The sequence below is a fragment of the Colobus angolensis genome, unplaced genomic scaffold (genome assembly GCF_000951035.1).
Source record: "Colobus angolensis palliatus isolate OR3802 unplaced genomic scaffold, Cang.pa_1.0 Scaffold62, whole genome shotgun sequence".
Taxonomy (NCBI): domain Eukaryota; kingdom Metazoa; phylum Chordata; class Mammalia; order Primates; family Cercopithecidae; genus Colobus; species Colobus angolensis.
In genome coordinates, this window is record NW_012119821.1 from 11,842,610 (window position 1) to 11,861,915 (window position 19,306).

The window sequence follows — 19,306 nt, forward strand, 5'->3', positions numbered from 1 at the left end:
TTGTCAAAGATCAGATGGTTGTAGACATGTGGTGTTATTTCTGAGGGCTCTGTTCTGTTCCATTGGTCGATATGTCAGTTTTGGTACTAATACCATGCTGTTTTGGTTACTGTAGCCTTGTAGTATAGTTTGAAGTCAGGTAGCGTAATGCCTCCAGCTTTATTCTTTTTGCTTAAGATTGTCTTGGCTATACAGGCTCTTTTTTGATTCCATATGAAATTTAAAGTAGCTTTTTCTAATTCTATGAAGAATGCCAATGGTAGTTTGATGGGAATTACATTGAATCTATAAATTGCTTTTGTACGGTATGGCCATTTTCATGATATTGATTCTTCCTATCCATGAGGATGGAATGTTTTTCCATTGTTTGTGTCATCTCTTATTTCCTTGAACAGTGGTTTGTAGTTATCCTTGAAGAGGTCCTTCACAGCTGAGTTCAAGTCCTGAATATTTTTGTTAATTTTCCATCTCATTGATCTGTCTAATATCAACAGTGGAGTGACAGAGTCTCCCACTATTATTGTGTGAAAGTCTAAGTCTCTTTGTAAGTCTCTAAGAACTTGTTTTATGAATCTGAGTACTCCTAAATACATATGCACTTTTTTCTTTCTGTTTGCTTGTTAAATTTTCCTCAATCACTTTATTTCGAGCCTCTGTGTGTTTGCACATGAGATGGGTGTATTAGTCTGTTTTTATGTTGCTGATAAAGACATAACTGAGACTGGGAAGAAAAAGAGGTTTAATTGGACTTACAGTTTCATATGACTGGGGAGGCCTCAGAATCATGGCAGGTAGCAAAAGGCAATTCTTACATGGCAGCAGGAAGAGAAAATGAAGAAGAAGCAAATGCAGAGACCCCTGATAAACCCATCAGATCTCATGAGACGTATTCACTATCACAAGAATAGCATGGGAAAAACCAGCCCCCATGATTCAATTACCTCCCCCTGGGTCCCTCCTACAACATGTGGGGATTCTGGGAGATACAATTCAAGTTGAGATTTGGATAGGGACACAGCTAGACCATATTATTCTGCCCCTGGTCCCTCCAAATCTCATGTCCTCACATTTCAAAGCCAATCTTGCTTTCCCAACAGTCCCCCAAAGTCTTAACTCAGGTCAGCATAAACCCAAAAGTCCACAGTCCAAAGTCTCATCTGAGATAAGGCAAATCCCTTCTGCCTAAGAGCCTGTAAAATAAAAAAACAAACTAATTACTTCCTATATACAATGGCGGTACAGGTATAGGGTAAATATAGCCATTCCAAATGGAAGAAATTAGCCAAAACAAAGGGGTTACAGGGTCCATAGAGGTCCAAAATCCAGCAGGGTCATCAAATTTTATAGCTCCAAAATAATCTCCTTTGACTCCAGGTCGCATATCCAGGTCACTCTGATGCAAGAGGTGGGTTCTCATGGTGTTGGGCAGCTCCATCCCCATGGCTTTGCAGGAGACAGCCTCCCTCCCAGCTGCTTTCACAGGCTTGTGTTGAGTGTCTGTGGCTTTTCCAGGCGCATCACGCAAGCTGTCGGTGGATCTACCATTCTGGAGTCTGGAGAACTGTGGCCCTCTTCTCACAGCTCCACTAGGCAGTGCCCCAGTAGGGACTCCGTGTGGGGAGCTCTGACCCCACATTTCCCTTCCACACTGCCCTAGCAGAGGTTTTCCATGAAGGCCCTGCCCCTGCAGCAAAGTTTTGCCTGGGCATCCAGACATTTCTATACATCTTCTGAAATCTAGACATAGGTTCCCAAACCTCAATTCTTGACTTCTTTGCATCTGAAGGCTCAACCCCATATGGAAGCTACCAAGGATAGAGGCTTCCACCTCTGAATCCACCACCCAAGCTGTGCATTGGTCCCTTCCAGTCATGACTGGAGCAGCTGGGACACAGGGCAACAAGTCCCTAGGCTACACACAGCATGAGGACCCTGGGTCTGGCCCATGAAACCACTTTTTCCTCCTGGGCCTCCAGGGCCTGTGATGGGAGGGCCTGCTGTAAGGTCTCTGACATGGCCTAGAAACATTTTCCCCATGGTCTTGGGAATTTACATTAGACTCCTTGCTACTTACGCAAATTTCTGCAACTGGCTTGAATTTATCCCCAGAAAATGGGTTTTCCTTTTCTACCGCATCATCAGGCTGCAAATTTTCCAAACTTTTATGCTCCATTTGCCTTTTAAAACAGAATGCTTTTAACAGCACATAAGTCACATTTGAATGCTTTGCTGCTTAGAAATTTCTTCCACCAGATACCCTACATCATCTCTCTGAAGTTCAAAGTTCTGCAAATCTCTAGGGCAGGAGCAAAATGCCACCAGTCTCTTTACTAAAACATAACAAGAGTCACTTTCGTGCCAGTTCCCAACAAGTTCCTCACCCCTATGTGAGACCACCTCAGCCTGGATTTTATTGTCCATATTGCTGTCAGCATTTTGGGCAAAGCCATTCAAGAACTCTCTAGGAAGTTCCAAACTTTCCCATATTTTCCTGTCTTCTTCTGAGCCCTTGAAACTGTTCCTATCTCTGCCTGTTACCCAGTTCCAAAGTTGCTTCAGAGGTTTAATTGGACTTATAGTTCCATATGGCTGGGGAGGCCTCAGAATCACGGTGGGAGGTGAAAGGCACTTCTTACATGGTGATGGCAAGAGAAAATGAGGAAGAAGCAAATGCAGAGACCCCTGATAAACCCATCAGATCTCGTGAGACTTATTCACTATCATGAGAACAGCGTAGGAAAGACTGGCCCCCATGATTCAAGTACTTCACCCTGGGTCCCTCCCACAACATGTGGGAATTCTGGGAGACACAATTCAAGTTGAGATTTGGATAGGGACATAGCCAGACCATATCAATGGGTCTCCTGAATATGCACACATGATAGTAAATGCATACTCTTTATCCCATTTGCCAGTCTGTGTCTTTTAATTGGGGCACTTAGCCCATTTACATTTAAGGTTAATATTGTTATGTGTGAATATAATCCTGTCATCATGATGCTAGCTGGTTATTTTGCACACTAGTTGGTACAGTTTCTTCATAGTTTCAATGGTCCTTATGTTTTGGTTTGTTTTTGAGGTGGCTGGTACTGGTTTTTCCTTTCCATATTTAGTGCTTGCTTCAGGAGCTCTTGCAAGGCAGGCCTGGTGGTGATGAAATCCCTCAGCATTCGCTTGTCTGGAAAGGATTTTATTTCTCCTTTGCTTATGAAGCTTAGTTTGGCTGGATATGAAATTCTGGGTTAGAAATTCTTTTCTTTCAGAATGTTGAATATTGGCCCCTACTCTCGTCTGGCTTGTAGGGTTTCTGCTGAGAGGTCCACTGTTAGTCTGATGGGCTTCCCTTTGTAGGTGACCTGGCCTTTCTGGCTACTCTTAACATTTTTTCCTTTATTTCAACTTTGGAGAATCTGACAATTATGTGTCTTAGGGTTGATCTTCTCATGGAGTATCTTAGTAGTGTTCTCTGTATTTCCCGAATTCGAATGTTGGCCTGTCTTGCTAGGTTGAGGAAATTCTCTTGGATAATATCCTGAACTACGTTTTCCAACTTTGTCCCATTCTCCCCATCTCTTTCATGTACTCCAGTCGATTGAAGGTTTGGTCTTTTCACATAGTCCCATATTTCTTGGAGGCTTTGTATGTTCCTTTTCATTCTTTTTTCCCTAATCTTGTCTGCATGCCTTATTTCAGCAAGATGGTCTTCAAACTCTGATACCTTTTCTTCTGCTTGGTTGACTCAGTTATTGATACTTGTGTATGTTTCACGAAGTTTTCATCTTGTGTTTTTCGGCTCCATCAGGTCATTTATGTTCCTCTCTAAACTGATTATGCCAGTGCAGGACTTGCACGCTGTTATGGTTCTTTTCCACGGGAGCCTCCAATCGCCACTGCTTCTAGTCAGCCATCTTGGCCCCACATCTCTCGATTCCAAGATTTTAAATGATTGCAGGATTTTTTCACCAGAACAGTTATGTATTTGTTTTCCCTGATTAAATTGTTACAATTGAGGTTTATTTGAATCAGTGCCATGTCCTCACTTTTTCAAGTCCTTTGTTTCCGTTAGGATAATTTTGCAAAAGGTAAAAAAATTACTCAATTAAGAGTGGCATAAGCCGCATAAACATTAATTACCCTCCCTATCAAGAAATCTGCAAGCAGGCTGTAATGAGGTTGACCAGTATCAACACTATCAGCAAGCATGTTAACTTTTTCCATGTTTCCGATCAGGCATCCTCAGTATGTTGGTGATGTTTCCTTCATGGTTACAAGTTGCCTGTTCCAACTCCAAGCAGTGCATTCCAAAAAGCAATATCCAAAGCAAGAAGCAAGGAAGATGACAGAGAGTTTTTCCTGCGTACCACCACCTAATTTATGAGGGTAGAAAATTTTTCCCAGAAACTTTACATCACATTGGCTAAGAACTGTCCTAGTCACTCACTGGGCAAAGAGAAATGACATTTTCATGATTGCCTTAAATTTACCGTAATTCATTCCAGAGTTGGATGGAATTCACTATAACTGTCATAAAATCAGAAGTCTTTCACTACGAAAAAAAGAGGAAAGAGCTGCTGGATGAGCAACCAAATGCCTTGGCCAGATACTGATTTTGCATTTATTTTCCTTGAATAGCCTCCAATCCACCTATATTGGTGGTATATACTCCACTATATAAACCCTGGTCCCAAGTTTCGATTATTGATTCCGTAAGTCACAAAGTTCAGACCTTACAATAGAATGTACATCTAGGTTAGATTCCTTAAATACTCAGAGTAACCCTATTGGTACACTTAGTCATTTATTCAACAAATACTAATTAAGCCTCTTCTATGTCAGGCACTTCTTTGGGTGCTGAGCAGTGAACAAAAATGGCAATACTTCCTTTCTTCGTGGAATATATGTCAGAATGGGAGGAGATGGGCATTAAGCGAAATAAAACATATTGCACACCAGATTGTGATAACCGCCATGGAGAATGATAAGAAAGGGATAGGGAGTGTAGGGGGTGCTGGGGTGGAAATTTCCATTTACATTGGGCGATTAGAGAAGACCTCATGGAGAAGATGACATTTGAGTAAAGATGAATGTAGTCATGTAGTTGTCTGAAAGAAGAGTGGTCAGGACTGAGGGTGCAAAAGCTGTGAGGTGGGAGTGATCCTGATATGACAGCTAGGAGGCTGTGGCTAGAGAACAGCATGGGAGGTAGGGCAACAATTTTAAGGAATAAAATCAGAGAGGTCAAGTGGTCAGATCACACAGATCTTATAGGTTGATGCAAGGACTTGGTCTTTTATTTTGAATGACACAGGAAGTGATTGGAGGGGGTTGGGTAGAGAGGTGACTTAATCTTGCTTAGATTTTTTTAAAAATCACTCTGACTGCTTTGAGGGGAAAAAAAACTGTATGTGGAAAAGAGAAGAAGCAGAAAGATGGCTTCGGAGACCATTGCAATAAAACGGGAAAGTTAGTGATTTAGGTCAGGCTGATATTAGCAGAGGCAGGGCTTTACTAGTGCATTAGATGTGGGGTGCGAGAAAAAGATAGGCTTCAAGTATGGCTTTGGGTTTGGAGCTTCAGTAAATGAAAGGATGGAGTTTTTATTTATGAAAATGAAATAATGTCAAGGAGCAAGTGGGGGAAGGGGAAAATTAAACATTCAGTTTTGCACATATTTAAGCTCAAGACACCTATTAGACATCCAAGAGGAGATGCTGCCTGTGTTGCATGGGTGAGTAGTCTGGAGCTCAGGGATGAAGAGAATGCAGTTCACATATACATGGCAAATAAAGTTGTAAAGTCCAATGAGATCATTAAGCGTATGAGGTCAAATAGAGGATAAATGATCCAAGGATTAGGTCCTAGACATTTTAATGTTGACATACAACCAGAAAGAAGATGAAAAAAAAGTCTCAGTGAGCCATGAGGACTTCTAGCAGAGGGTAGTGTCTTAAGAGTGTTTCAAGTAAGAAGGAGTGATCAACTTTAAAAAAACGCTGTTGATAGATCAAAATGTGAACTGAGACTCTAAAGAGTTTAGCTTGAGAAAGGGAGAAAAGTGAAGTGATTACTAGTTGTGCAAAGATTAAACACTCATAAAATCTTATTTACATTGTATTGACTATGATGTGAATCATTCATGATTTCCTATAATTATCTTTTCTGTTTGTCATTTTAGTATCCTTACAGACATTTAAATTGCTGTCCGTAATATTTTTATGCTTTACTCTAATAAAATCTGATTTAGAAAATCTAATCAATTAGATATTTTAGGCCTAATCATTGACATTACAAATGTACTATGGTTTTACAGAATGATGAACCACCAATGACAAGTACATTCCTTTAATTTACAAAAATTGTACTTATCTGTTGCCTTTCAGAAGCCATGTACTGCATAAACTTAGGCACAGAGGCCTTCCTAGTAGATGACATTGAATTTCTGGTGGGAACTTCTGCAATAACAAATTCATCACATCCAAAGCATACCTCTGCAATATTTCGCATTGTCTTTGGCTACACTTTTCTAAGCTCAATGATGCTCACAAAAACCATAGGATATCATTTGGCTTGAATCAAGAGCTTTACATTTCCAAAGAAGAAAGAGAATGTCAAATCCCTGCTTAAATTTAATAATCTATATTCATCAAATTTTTTTTTCCAATGTGTACTTTTTCATATTGTTTCTCATTACATTTTTCCTAAAATATTCATTTTATTTCTGGTAACTCTATATATCATGTAACAAAACTAATATTATTATATCATGATCAAAATCTAAATATATATATATATTAAGCAGGCATGCTCTGGGAACTATTTGAAGTCATCTTCTATTTTATGTCGTCCTCTTTTTCAAGTCTGGTCTCTGTTATACAGCTATTTTTCTTCTGCAGCTAATATAACATTTATGTGGAGGGAGATTTCTAATTTTACTTCGCTGGTGTATAAATGTGTCATTTCATACAACTAGCTGTTTTTCTTTGTTGTAACTTCTTTCTCTCTGTTTTAGCCTGAGGCTCTCCTCTTTATTTGATCAGTATAGTTTATATCATATTCTAGGCAGCACTTCTTCCCAGGAGAAAATCAGGGTTTCAAATTGCTACTCATGATTCCTTAGGCAGGCTGAAAGGGTGCCGCCTGAATTAATGTTTTCTTTACTGTTTTCATTGGTTATTGGTTTTATTTCCATTAGCTGATGGATACATTTATTTTTTACCTTTTAATATCATTCTCTCTCTATGACTGCCACTTGTTGTTTTGGTTTGATTATTTATTGTTGGCTGTATGAGTGGTGACATGGAAAAATAATCAGTGTGAGGACTTGGTAACAAAATTTGAATTAACTTTTCAATAAATAACTAAAAGGTAGTTGGGGTGTATTGAGTTCAATTTTTTTTTTGATTGGCTTTTGAGATAAATGCTTCTTTTAAGGAAAGAGAGTTGGATTCTATATTTTCTATCACTATTCACAGCTTATAGGGATTACATTTACCATTAAAATATATTATAGGATCTATTTTTATGAGTATTTCTGCACATAGCTGTCTGACAAGACAATGTATTAGCCAGACCTAAAATATTTTTTATGCTTCCTCATCCCCAAATTTAAAAGAAAATATGTACCATTGTAAAACATGGAGGAAATATTTAACTACTTTTGATAGGACTTAGTTTCCTCTATTAGTCAAAAGCAAAAGAAGTATCCTGAAATGTATTCCCACTATAATAATCACTCACAGAAAGAATTTTTTTTAAAAAAAGTTAAGTTCTCAACAAACTTGCATGAATGCTGAGAGAAAGAGAAGCAATATGGACACCCTGAGAGTCAGATGTGGCCAAGAGCAGAGATACAAATGGGGAACAGGACCCAACACCCTTTTCACAAGACATAAGCAAAGTCCATTGTATCCCTTCCTTGGAAGATGGTAAATCCATGTGGAATCATTTCCAAAATGAGTATGAAGGCCTGAGTCCTTTTTCATGCTGATCTTCTATATTACAGAAGTCTATATTATTAGTGGTAGTCATAACAAAAAAAAAAAAAAGCTTTTAAGTTATCTCATTATTTTACCTTTTTGTCACAAATCTACCATTAGATAAAACATGTCCAAAATTCCCTATGTTTCTATTATGTATGAGTAATTATTCCTAGAATACTAACTAAGCCATTAAAGTTCAACCAAGGCCTATTTTTCACAGCCATGGGTTGCCACCAAAGTATAAATATACCTCAATCTTGCATTGAAATACTAAACATGGGGAGCTAGGGTACTATCATGTCATTATAACACATTTTGGATTTGAATGTAACTCATCTCAAGACCAAATACCACCCATCCACAGGTTAAAAAGCCAAATGGATACCTGTTTCAAGAGAACCCATTTAACCCAACCACCTACATCAATTTAAAGTTTAATTTGGATGATGGATGAATTGGTCTTAACCTTTTATCTTTAATATGCCGTAATTCATAACTACTTTGAGGATGTGAGTACATTTAGTCTTCCACAGTTACCTTAAAATGAAGTACATTGGTAGGGAAGTGCTATTGTTTCACTGATTGTAAATTAGAATAATAAAATTAATGTCAAATGTCATTTCAGTATATACTTTATCACCATGGTAACCCACAGGTAAGTGAGTTGGTAAAATTGCAAATTACATATTCTGCTATTTAAAGATGTCAATGAACTAAAGTCATTTAATCAAGCTTCTCATTGCCTGTGCTGTGTAATCAAGACGACCAGATTAAAGTCAAAGTCAGAAAGCCACAAGCTCCCCTCTCCTTGTCTGGCATTTCTGCCATCAAGTTCAGCATGGCTCATGGCTGTATGCTATATTTTGTAAGCATGTTAATAGAGATTTGTTTTCTTGAGGGGATGGGGTCATGGTACAAAAGTGATTTAACTCATAAATGCAAATCAGAGGAGGTCAATTTCTTCTTTTATCCCTTAAATGCACACACCATAAGAACGAGGGCATATCTGCTTCCCACAAAGAGAAACTGGTAGAGCATTTAGATTTTTATCTCTGTTCTATCCAACCCTTGCCACCGGCCTCTCTTCCAGGCTACTCCATGGTCAATTAGACCCAAATCAGAATTGACCCCTGTGGTTTGTTCCTTTCAGGTTGGGTATAGGGCACTGGGGTGGTCTCCAGCTTCCTCCATCACCTACTCCACCATCCTGATTCAGGGGCAACTTCCTGATGTCAATCCCAGGAATTTATTGGTGCCTGTCAAAGAGTACATCGTTTAAATGCCCTAAATGTCAGTCCATATACAATCAGGCACACAGTGTGTGCTCCACCACTGAATTTTTACAGGATCCACACTTCTCCAGACTATCTTCAATGGCCACTTAAACAAAACTGGATTGTAACTTTCAGCGGACACGGAGCAAGTAAAGTGAATTAACCTATTTGTTTTTTTAGAGTTGAGCTGTTGTGATACATGAGCATAGAAACAGAGAATACTGTCAGGAAACACAGAAGCACAAGCCCAAGAATTACTACTAGCCTGTGAGATTTGCATGAGTGATGCTTATTAATGTGATCTTAATAAGAAACAAATTGACATAAGGCCTCTCTCTTATCCCCAAGTAGCTTCACCAGCAGATGAAGAGAGCTCTTCAGTCACTCCTGAAATTCCTTGAAAAGCTACAGGCATTGTTACCCCAGCAACATTCTATAAGAACAAATCTTGACCCACATGAGAAGTCAAGGCAGGGAATGTGGAATTTACAAAACAGAATAAAGCCTATTCGGAAAAGGACAGTTTAACTATGCTCAATTGTTAGACCACTCGTTTTTCACTCTGAGCAATACTTAAAGTAATTTCTAAATCCCAGACTGACTTGCAGTACTATTTTCACACGGTTGCGCTTCCTCCACCCACCCTCCTTGGGTGTAGAGATACAACCCGGCTCGGCAAGATTTCTGGTGTGGCAAGGGAGCAGACCTCCTGGCTCCCCAAGGTTTATGCACCACGTACAAAAGAGCTAGAGTTGGTGATGATGGGACTCAGGGGATGAGACCTCTCTAAAGGACCCCAGGGCTGCAATCTGGATGAAGAAACTTCCATGTACTGTGAACAAATAGGCCCAGAGATGGTCATACCTGACCTGAAACGGCCACCTAGGACTTATAGCACCTCAAAGATCACTGACATAAGGAGCAAGTCCTTCTAGAAGGACCCAGAAACCCCTTCCTCCCACTGCCCTGAGGTCACATGCATCACCCAGACACTTTTTGGAGAAAAGTGAGAGGAAGGGCACAGAACTCTGGAAGTCTAAATTTTACCTGAGGCAAACAGGAAAAGGCTGGTTTATTCAAAGAATCTTTGCAAGTCTTTGCATCAGCTCAGACAGAGTTTATCAGAGTAAGCTACATTTTTTGGGTTTTGTTCCCACAGACAGTACATAGGGTCTCACAGAGAAGATCATATCAGTTATAGAAGAATAATGGAGAATAAAGGTACATTTGTCTGGGTAATCTGAGTCCATGTAATTTAGTGACCTTAATCTGCGTGTTTCTGTGTGTGTATACGTATCACACACACAAAATTACATAAAGAAAGAGAAGGAGACAGGGAGACTGACTGGAAACAACAAACGCAGAAGTGTTTCTTTCTGGATAATAGGTTTATAAAAAAGTTTTATTTTTTTCCTTTCTGCTGATTCCTTCATTTTTTCTAAATTTAGAATAATGAATCTACTTTTAATGGTATGTAATTCATCTGTAAAGAGAGTTATTTTTCAAAAATAATGAGAATTCACCGCTTCTCAAGAGGTGCCCCTTTTTATATTCTAGACAGCTACCGAGACTTCTTCCTGGTGCATTTTGTAAAGAATCTAGGATGAAAACTTAATTCCCCTGGTTTTCCTGGACCCCTGACCAGTGACTGGCCACAGATGACCTTAAGTATGAAAATAGAAGGCTTAAAACCAAGGCTAAGTCAATTCTCACAAGGAGCAGGTCCTTCCAGAAGGACCCAGAAACCCCTTCTTTCAACTGGAGATATATGGCAATGGCGTAAATATCCACTTATCTTGCCAAAGATTATTATTTTCAAAATTATCAAACTCTGATGAGGTCCAGACTTCTACTTGGCACTACTTGGCCATGCATCTTCTAGAAATTCTCTTTTCTAAATGATGTATCTAGGGAGAGATGACTACATTCTGAGCATTCTCAAAAGATTCCACCAGACACCACAGGCCTGAATGAGAATGGTCTTAAACAAGCTATACCACTGTTAGTGCCATCTCAGAACTCAAACGTAAAATCCAACAGGAACATTTTTCTCTGTTTCTGCCTCATTGCATAGTCTTGTGTTCTACCAATTCTCAAACTTTCCTACACACAGTATTAAAGTCTGACCAGCTGAGAGACTAAAGGTGCGGTGTTTCTAACATCCACAACTACATGTGCATGACATAATCAAGATTGTTATAGTGTGTGTAAAGAGATTTCACCCCAACAGAGAGGGCTAGGCAAAGCATTCAGAAAAAAAAAAAAACATGTTTTTTTCTTATATTATAGTCTTAATTTTGCTATTCTATAAATAGTGCTACAATTCAACAGATTCCAGAAAACATATACCTAAGACCAAATTTAACCCAAGTGCTATCAATCCCTGAACCAACAAACACTCTAAAAGATAAGATGCAACACCTCATTTCAAGTAATTAAGCATATTAGAACCTGTCTTGATTCTAGCAGTGAAGAATCCAAAGCTCTTATCTGACAGGTTAATGAGGATTTGAAATGAATAGTATTACTAATGAGAGTCTTTGGAAATTAATCATATCATATTATTATTAACAACTGCAAAAGCTAAACTTCCAGAGATTAGATTACATGGCATAATTTTGAAATGTGAATAAGCCAATATTAAAGTGACAGAAGGCTATTTCCAAGTGGGATTAATAAAACATAAAGCATAGAATAAAAATTAAGAATTGGTAAGGCAATTAAGATGTTCTTCATTTAAATCTCTATGTATTTAAAAATGCAGTATTTTGTTTGATAAGTCATTTGTGCTATTGTTTTTGCCACTTACCTTAAGTTCTACAAGAGAGAAGAAATAAATGAATGCTGGAAGAATATTTTGATATTGTGAAAACTGAGATATAAAATAGCACAATTCTATTTACCCAGGAAGTTTTACTCCAACATAAGGCATCACGTATCATTCCCAATTCTTTAATTGACTCCTTTTTAGGAAATTCATAAGTGTGTCTGATTGAGAATGCCATTCTAGAAGTTTTCAAGGTAGGGCATCTTTACAGCCACCACTCCTATCCTTCAAGTGTATGGAGGGTGGGTCCAGTAATGACGGACTAGTAACCACACATATTATCAACACCTCACACAGTTTTGAGATTTGTTGTCCCTTCTGGTTGGGAAGAAAGAGACAGATTTTACTAAATAGGCATTGTCATTCATTCAGAAACACTAAATGAGCACATCGTATATATCTGGCACTGTGCTGGATACTGGAGATACAGTTGTGAGCAAAATAGACACAGACCCTGAGCTCATGAACCTAAACTTCTAATGATGGAAACAGACATTAACCCAGCAACAAAATGAATTTCAATGAAGTGATAAATGGCCAAGAGTTGTGAAAAGTAATGTTCAAGCAGCGGGCAAGTTCAGGCCATATTTTGTCATTTTCCTAAGTTTAGTGTGAAGTCATTTAAGGGGTGTGTGTGTGTGTGTATTGGGGAGGTGTGTGTAACATGACAGATGTGCATATGAAAGAGATCCTTGCCGTCTGCTATGTGAGTAGTCTAGAAGCAAGCAAGAGAGTGGGTATGGAAAGACCATTTAGAAGGTTATAGCAGTAGTTCAGGCAGAAGGACTTTGGATCTTGGTATCTTAGACTACAGAAGAGGTGATAACGATTAAAAAAAAAAAGGTAGACAGATTCAGAAGATCTTAACAAGGTCAACAGACAGAGCATAAAATGAATTGAATATGCAGGAATGATATCTTTTGTATCCACTCTGTAGAATAGTTTCCAGAACTGCCTTGTAAGGTTGATAAGATTATTGTCATTTTATATATAAGGAAGTAAACGTTCAGAAAGCAAAAAAGGACAAAAATCAGACTTCCAACCCATGTCTATCTGAGTTAGAAGCCCATGTCTTCTTCCATGAAACAAGTTTCATGTGAAGCAGAACATGACCTTCAACACTGTCACCCACATATGTGTGAACATTCTCTCGCTGTATCGGTCCTTCTTTTTCTCTGTTCTTAACTTTTGCTCACAGAACTAACCTTTATTATTATACTTCCTGCTCCAGTAGGCATCATAACCCTTATGACATTTGTGTTCTCCTACCACTACTATTTTTTTAACCAAGATTCCCCTGTTGGCTTTGTAAAGGATGATGAGGATATTTTTTTTTTCTGTTGTAGTTTATGCAGTTGTCTTCCTCTTCCTCCTAAGTTGGCTGGACAAAATTCCTTTTCTGCAGCATCTGTCCATTGGTTTGCTTTTTACATACCAGTGAAAATAAATTTCCCCTGGACTCTACTCCCTTGCCTTAGCTTCTTAAGTTTCCTCACCTCTTCTGCTAATAACTGTCTCAACAGTGTTAAAGTTCTTTTGGAGGTCTCAAAACCATATACAAAGTCAAGACAGCAAATTATGTAACATGACTTTTCTCACCCTCTTCGCTTCTCCTTCTTTTTATTAACTGCTCCCACATACCAAAGATTTACTGACCTTATTCCTTGATCAGTAATGTCACATATAATGTTTTCTTGTCTTTTAAACATTTATGACCTAGTCAAATTTCTTCAGGGATTGGAATAAATTTTTTTGGAAGAAACGAATACACTTCCTACTGGATAGAAAGTATTGCAGCTATTCTCAGATCACCAGATGCAGTCAAAGGGCCATGTGGATGTCCATCCATCTTCCTGGTCCAAGCTGACATATTATGTGTGCCAGAATTAGTGAGGTGGAGCATTGCAGGGGTTTAGGGCAGGAGTCTCCAACCCCTAGGCTGTGGACCACTACTGTTCTTTGGCCTGTTAGGAACTGGACCACACAGAAGGAGACGAGCATCTAGCAAGCAAGCATTACCACCTGAGCTCCGCCTCCTGTTAGGTCAGTGAGGGCATTAGATTCTCACAGGAGGACAAACCCCACTGTGAACTGTACATATGAGGGATTTAGGTTGTGCGCTCCTTATGAGAATCTGATGCTTGATGATCTGAAGTGGAATAGTTTCATCCCAAAACCATACCCCCACCATTTGTGGGAAAATTGTCTTCCACAAACCAGTTCCTAGTGCCAAAAAGGTTGGGGACCACTGTTTTCAGAATGTATGGTAATACTGCATAGTAGTTATCTACTTACTACCACCCTTACTAGCTGCATGATCTTGGGTAACTTACATAATCTCTATTCCTGAATTTTTATGATGCATATACTCAAAATAGTATTACATACTTGATAGATTGTTATGAGGATTAAATGAATAAATGCATGTAACATACTTACCATAGTGCCTGGCACATAAGTGCTCAATAAATACTGGTTGTTATCATTATTGTCATCAATCATCTCTCCAACTAGATTCTAAATTTATTAAGGACAGAGGTTGTGTTTTATACCACATTGCATCCTCAGAACTTGCCATCTAACCTCACTTTATAGTAATGATAGGGTTTGGAAGGCTTGTTGTTAGTTTTGCTGGGCAGTTTTAGCACTTCCCTTAAACTAGACAATATCTTTCTATGGGTCATTCAACAGGAAATTTTCTATTTATAACACTACTCATTTCACCCTTTTAAGGAACTGTGAAATGTTGCTGAGTATATTATTATTACATATCAACTACAAATGATTTATTTATTTATATTACTCAAAAAATACGTTTATAGCACAAATTCACCTTTGTTAACTCTACACAACAGTGGGTGACAATTAAACAGATTAAGGATAAATTGGGGTCAGAGATTGCACTCAGGGAGAATTATTTGTAATGTTCAGTAATAAATATCTGTGGAGACCAGGTACCCAGAGTACAAAGAAGACAGGTGGGGAGAGCCCAGAGCAGGAAAAAGGGCTTTCACCCTGGACAGAGGGCCCAACAGATGAAGCAGTCCAGTCTTCAGGTCACCATTTCATTCATCGCAGCCAAGTGAGGAGACTCAGACAACAGCAAGTCACCCATCCTTTGTGGATCACTTCAGTTCCTATGGACCCATCTACCTTTTTGCTTATAAGCTCTGTTTCAGTTCTCTATTGCTACACAACAAACCACCTCAATACTCAGTGGCTTTAAATGACAATTTATTATTATCTCATGTTGTTCTTGACTTGGTCACAGGTTCAGTGGGACATTTTTCTCATGCTGTTCTCTCAAGCAGTTACAGTCAGATGGCAGATGGGGCTAGGGTCACCTGAATTCTTAACTTGGGCAGGCCAACTAAAATGGCTTCATGTCTCACATGTATAATGCCTCGGATGGCTGGCACAGCTGGGCAGTGCTCAGACACCTCTGTCTCCATGCAGCCTCTCCACATGGCTAGCTTAGACATCTTCAGGATGTGTGGTCTCAGGGAAGCCTGACTTTTTTTTTTTTTTTTTTTTTTCAGACAGAGTCTGGCTCTGGCACCCAGGCTGGAGTACAGTGGCATGATCTTGGCTCACTGCAGCCTCTGCCTCCTGGGTTCAAGCAATTCTCCCACCTCAACCTCCTGAGTAGCTAGGACCACAGGCATGCGCCACCACACCTGGCTAGCAGGCTGACTTCTTATATGGTGGCTGCTCCCCCTAGAGAAAGCATCCCAAGAAACCCACGCAAAATCTACAGGGCTTCATAATGCACTTTAAGAGTCTGGCAGCAGCACTTCTGCCTCATTTTATCAGACAATCCGGGTTCAAGGGGCACAAGGGCTCGATTTCCAGTTATGCTTCATTAGGGAGGGAGTTATCTTTGAAGAGTAACTACCATAGCCTCAAAGCTTCTCAGGCAAGTCCTGGCTCATGTGTATGGGGAAGCCGGGGGAAGACATCTCATCTTTTGCCAACAGTTTCCTGCCAATTTCAGATGGGAAAGGGGGCAAGCCAAAAATACTTTTTGTAAAAGCCTTTGTCTTTGTTAAATCCTCAAAATCGTTGGACAAAATTGCCTATCAAGGAAGGAATTTAAGAAATTTCTATTAAGATTTTGAAATTCACAATCAAAACAAGCCATTTGAAGAGCAGAGAAGTTATTAAGCAAAAATGACAGGTAAGAAGTTAAAAAAAAAAAAAAAACCAACACTTCATCTGCTTCCCCTGGTCTGAGATGGAATTTTGACACCAGAATGTTCATTTCTGTCTAAATGTTTTCCCTAAAAGAAATATTTAGGTAGTAAATATTGTGTAGAAATATATTATCTGTTTCTCAAATAATGAAGTAAAATCAGAAATAAGCCCAATGCCTGCTGATTTTGTCTAGCCAAAAGCTTTATTAAGCTTTTTGTCAAAGAAGTCTCATGAAAAAGGAAAAAAAGAGGACTCTTCCTCTCTTTTAATTCTAGACTCCTCCCCATTTCTCATAGGAATAAACCAAGAGCCATGGATTTTCATGAACATGCTCAAGGGTCCACAAACCAGTGCCTGAATGAGATGTGAGTTCTAAGTCATGTTGCCAAGCCAGATGTTTTCCTTTTCAGAAATGATTTTACATCTCTTATCTTTCCCTCCCATTCATAAGTGGGGTAATTAAAATGGAATGAGCATCCACTGGACATAAGGTAATATATTCAGTGCTCTTTCCAAAAATCTCTTATCTTCATTTTCCCATAAAGCAGAGACTAGATATCTACAGCTGCTTTCACTGGTATTGATCTTCGAACAACAGACAGGTGTTAAAAGGTAGTTAGGAAGGTCACAAATGTGTTTAGTATAGACTGCTCACAGGTTTCTTCAGTGGCATATACACATGGCCTTCGTGTGTCATTTCTGCACACAGTGATAGAATATTTCTGAGAACCTTTTAGAAGATACAAAGTGTGCATCTATTACTTCATATTACCTTGTACTGCCCAGTCCTATTTTATCCTTGGAGAAAGTTTCACTTCTGGATTTAGTGGAAATATCTCCAATTCCTCCAACTCAGCATAAGCATATGACCCAGGAAAATCATTTGAACCTTGGGATCTAAGGCCTCAGTGCCACTAGACTTTTCAGTTACGTGAGTCAATAAGATCTTCTCCCCACTCCTTCATAGGCTGTTTGGGATTGGGTTTCTGCAGCTGTAGCTATAACGTCCTAATCAATACACAATTGCTTTAGGTCAAACCAAACCAAAGCATCCCAGCTACATGATAACACAATCACTGAAAACCTAGGAGGATGCATCATTTTGGCAGCTACAAGGCTGCGTTTGCCAAAGCCTTACAGTCAACAGAGCTATTAGAGTATCTCAGCCACCACATCATTTCACTGGTTTGGGCATTTTGTGGTCTCTTTCTCCTGCCTATATAGCCAGTGTATCAGTCAGGGTGCCAACAAGTATACTTAATCAAGTGCTAACTTACAGAGAGGTGAGGAGGATTCACAAGCATGGGTACCCAGAGACAAGCAACAATAAGAAGGCTTTACCAACCTGTGTTACAATCCTCAGAGAGAGCAGGAACCCTGGTAGGGCCCCTCAGCAGAAGCTGCCATCATGGAGGAATGCATGCCAGAGATACAGCACCAAGGCAGGGAAGCAGCAAGGAAGACATGATCCAACCCCTCTCTCCTTCTGTCTTCTGATCTGCCTGTGTGTGCCATTGGCCAAACCCAATTGGAAGCCAACTGGCAGGGAGTCCAGTGATGCAGACCTCAAATAGTCAGTTCCCTTGAACAGACAGCAGTGCAGGAAAAGAATCAGCAAACGAAACCAAGAATGAATGGGACACCTACCCACCCCCTGTTTTGGTAAAAATTATATAACACCATTAAAGAATCATTGGGATAAAACATGGGGGGAGCCCATTGTTTTTGACCCTGTATGCCTTGGTGCAAGAATGATCACTGTCCAGAATTTCCTTCTTGTCTTTGCACGTATGAATCTGCACCATCTCTTCAGAGATGATTTTAAAACTTAAAATCTATCATTTTCTGTTTTACCATTATCACATAAACCTTTTCACTCAGCATTTTCTCACTTGTTCCCTAGATAGCCTTATATATTGAGGATACAGAAGAAAATAGAAAAGGAGTATGGAAGCTCTGAAGCCAGCCTCAGGGATGACAAAGAACTCTAAGTGTTTGACGTTCATCACATTCTTTGAAGAACAAATGCACCCAAGTGTATGGTCTTTAACAAGATGAATGCACACACTAGGATGTTTTGCTTTGTTTTCGTGCATTCTCAACATAAATTTTCAGGCAGACATTTCTCCTTAATACATACAGTACACAGGAAATTGTCTTTGGCTATAAAAATGCATTAACAGCTCCAAAGGAGCAATTACACCATATACTGTAAATGCGCATTAAGACTAATGCAGCATACTTATCTAAACCTCAATGAATTCAGAGCTATGGTATCACAAGTCCAAACGTGACTCAGATTAGTTCAAGATATAAGACCCCAGGGGAGAGGGCTTTCCTCTGCTGTGTCAATTACAATGATACAGGTATAAAGCAAAGACCTGATCCCATTTTGTTGCTTTTTAAAGAAGCTTCAGCACCTAGGATGAGGTTGTACGCACAAAGGAATGTTTATGCCAGGATATTCCCATGGTGAATTTCTGCAAGCCCTCTGACTCAGGTTAGCCCTTCACATTAGGAAATCATTGTGTTTCATGCAGACGGCGGGTCAGTTACTGAGGCTATATGCCTGGTTTTAGAGTAGACTTTATTTATTATCCTCGTTATGGCTGGGATATGGAGGACCCTAACCATAATGTGTGAAATCAGATTCTTCTACTGTTGCATTACAAATCTCATTGGATGCAGCGAATTTGCTTTATTCAGGTCTATTCTGGAATAACAGGAAGGAAAATATGGATTTTTTTATCCATATAAAAAATGAAGACTTGTTTCTGATGTTTATGGATTTCTCTTTAGTGCATACAGCCTATGGAAAATTGTTTTTAAGCAATAAACAATAATTGTATTTGGGGACACGAAGGTACTGCTGCCGTATTACATTCAGCTTGTGGATAAATTTCTCTGGACTATTTTTTTTCTTATGCAGACATAAAAATACAAAGACAAACAATAAATTTTCCTCCCTCTACTGCAACCTTTTCCTCTTCCACTTTATTTTCCACTACATTTCTCGTTTGATATTACCTTTT